Consider the following 2,169-nt stretch of genomic DNA (forward strand, 5'->3'; position numbering starts at 1 on the left):
AAATTCACTACGACCACACAACATGTTCTATTATTAAAAAAAGAAAAACAGCATATAAAAAAAAACAAGCCTCACAATGAAATTGAATACCTATTGAAACTAGATTCTGACTCTGCAGAGGGTACAAATCCAAACTCCGCAGTCAGCAGATTAAACCGGTTTGAAAAACATAGTTTATTTATTACTATTTATTTTATTTAAAATAAAGTTTATTTTTTGTAACATAAATGCATCCACTGTTTTTTTTTAATTCTCCATATATCTACTTTTCCAGTTTCTGGCAACACTCATGATATCGGGACGATACTATCGGATAATGTGAAAGGGCAAATTGTGTCCGATATCGGATATCGGCTATCGGCTTCCAATATCCGATATCGGACCGGACAATGTGAAAACGCTCTAAACAAAGGTACTCTGTAACCGCGACTGAGACAAAGATAGTTTGTCAATGTATAAGTTGAATGTTGCCACAGTATCCGAGCTCCCGGATGTTTTGGAAAGGGTAAATATTTTTAGGAGCAATTAAATAAAACCAGTTATGAGATTTTTCTTTTGTCTTTATAATCAATTTAGTAGATACAAAAAATATAAGCAGATTGATTATTGATGACGAAACACATTTCTTACTTTTTCATTGGCTTGTTCATATTTTACAATATTTTGTGAGAATCCAATCTTTTCTACCACTTCGATCCATTAATTACGTAGGTCTGGATCATCTGGAAACAAATCGATAAACATAGGTTAATAATAATTAATGCTCGCAGGTAGTTCAGGTTCTCTAAAATTATAAGTGAAATTTTATGTCAATCACAATTATTACTATGAGAAATAATAAATTAAAATATGTTTTCGATGCCGAAGTCTTCCCGAAACACTGGGTTATTATGGGATTTCATATTCATTTACTTTCGAGTTTCGCCATATTGTCAAATCAATATTTTTTTTTTGATGATCGGGGTATTATTTTTCCCGACATTGGCAACACTTACTTGTTGATGTTTATAGGTTATTGAATGTAAAAATCGATATTACGCTAATATTTTCCTTGTTTTAACGCGACTTGTTGTTACTTTAGGCTAAAGTAAAAATAATCATCACTGAGAAACTATAAATAAGGACAATAAAGTCGTACTTACGCGTGAAAAGACACACCGGCAATTTTCTTCTCACTATCGCTTATACATGCAATAACACGACAACGCACCATTCTATTTACTTCGATGTCTATATTAAGATAATTTCACCGTCTTTTCAATGTACTCGTATCGATTTTTTACTAAATAATATCCAAAATTCGAACACCAAGCACGATGAAGGCACGAACTGTCAAAGTTTGTTTCGCAACTCAAGTTGCGGATCTTGAAAAACAGGTTACACACTAAGGGACAAAAAATTGGGTATTTGTGTCTTTGTCTTATGCATTTGTTATGGTATTTTCACTCTCTTTCTTGTGTAAGTGAGAAAGGTATCGTCATTGGGTCTATTAGTTACTCTGTCTACGAGATGAAGGCTAGCTTGAGCAGTGAGCTCACCAAAACTTGACCCCGCAAACAATTTTTTTTTGGTTTTTCAATTTTTATTATTGCATATCGTTAGTTCATGGTTTGTTTTTGATTGTTCGCTATAAATAATTGTTTGTTCCTTAATTGTTTATTTAAAAATAATTAATTAACAACGTACCGTTTGGTTAGCCCCCTCATTCAAATCTATTAATATTTTTCCTTATCATTACGCCGTTAGTACACCGACGCATTCGCGAGCGGCAGCGAAACAACGAAAAATCTGTCAGTAGTATGACAGGTTTTCGCATATAATATGTCATTGGATATGTCTCACTCTAGCACATAGATAGATGAAATAGTTGCGTCCTTGTCAGTATTGTTTTGCAAGGAACTGCGAAATGGCCATTACACAGACGCATTGCGAAAAAGTTGCGAAAACATTGCTGTTATTAACGTTCCACAGATATTTCGCTAAGCAGTAGTTTCGCAGAGATTCGCTGCCGCACGCGAATGCGTTGTGTACTAACGGCGTTAGTCCATAAAATACAGATTAACTTTTGTTCTTCAATAAATTACATTTGTTCGAACATTTAATTGCATTTTTATTGTTTAAAGTTAAGATAGGTAAGTATTATTAATGATACTCATAATTTTTAACAAA

The 2,169-nt window shown here is 33.3% G+C and overlaps 1 long non-coding RNA gene across 1 annotated transcript; it reads right to left on the reverse strand.

The window, feature by feature from the left end:
• Positions 1 to 542: 542 nt before the first annotated feature.
• Positions 543 to 1,489, reverse strand: LOC123691732. Its single transcript, XR_006751444.1, has 2 exons — positions 1,143 to 1,489; positions 543 to 722 (listed from the first exon to the last, which is right to left on the reverse strand). It is a non-coding gene; the product is annotated as an uncharacterized LOC123691732 (long non-coding RNA).
• Between the last annotated feature and the right edge of the window lie 680 nt (positions 1,490 to 2,169).

This window comes from Colias croceus, chromosome 5, assembly GCF_905220415.1.
Source record: "Colias croceus chromosome 5, ilColCroc2.1".
Classification (NCBI taxonomy): Eukaryota; Metazoa; Arthropoda; class Insecta; order Lepidoptera; family Pieridae; genus Colias; species Colias croceus.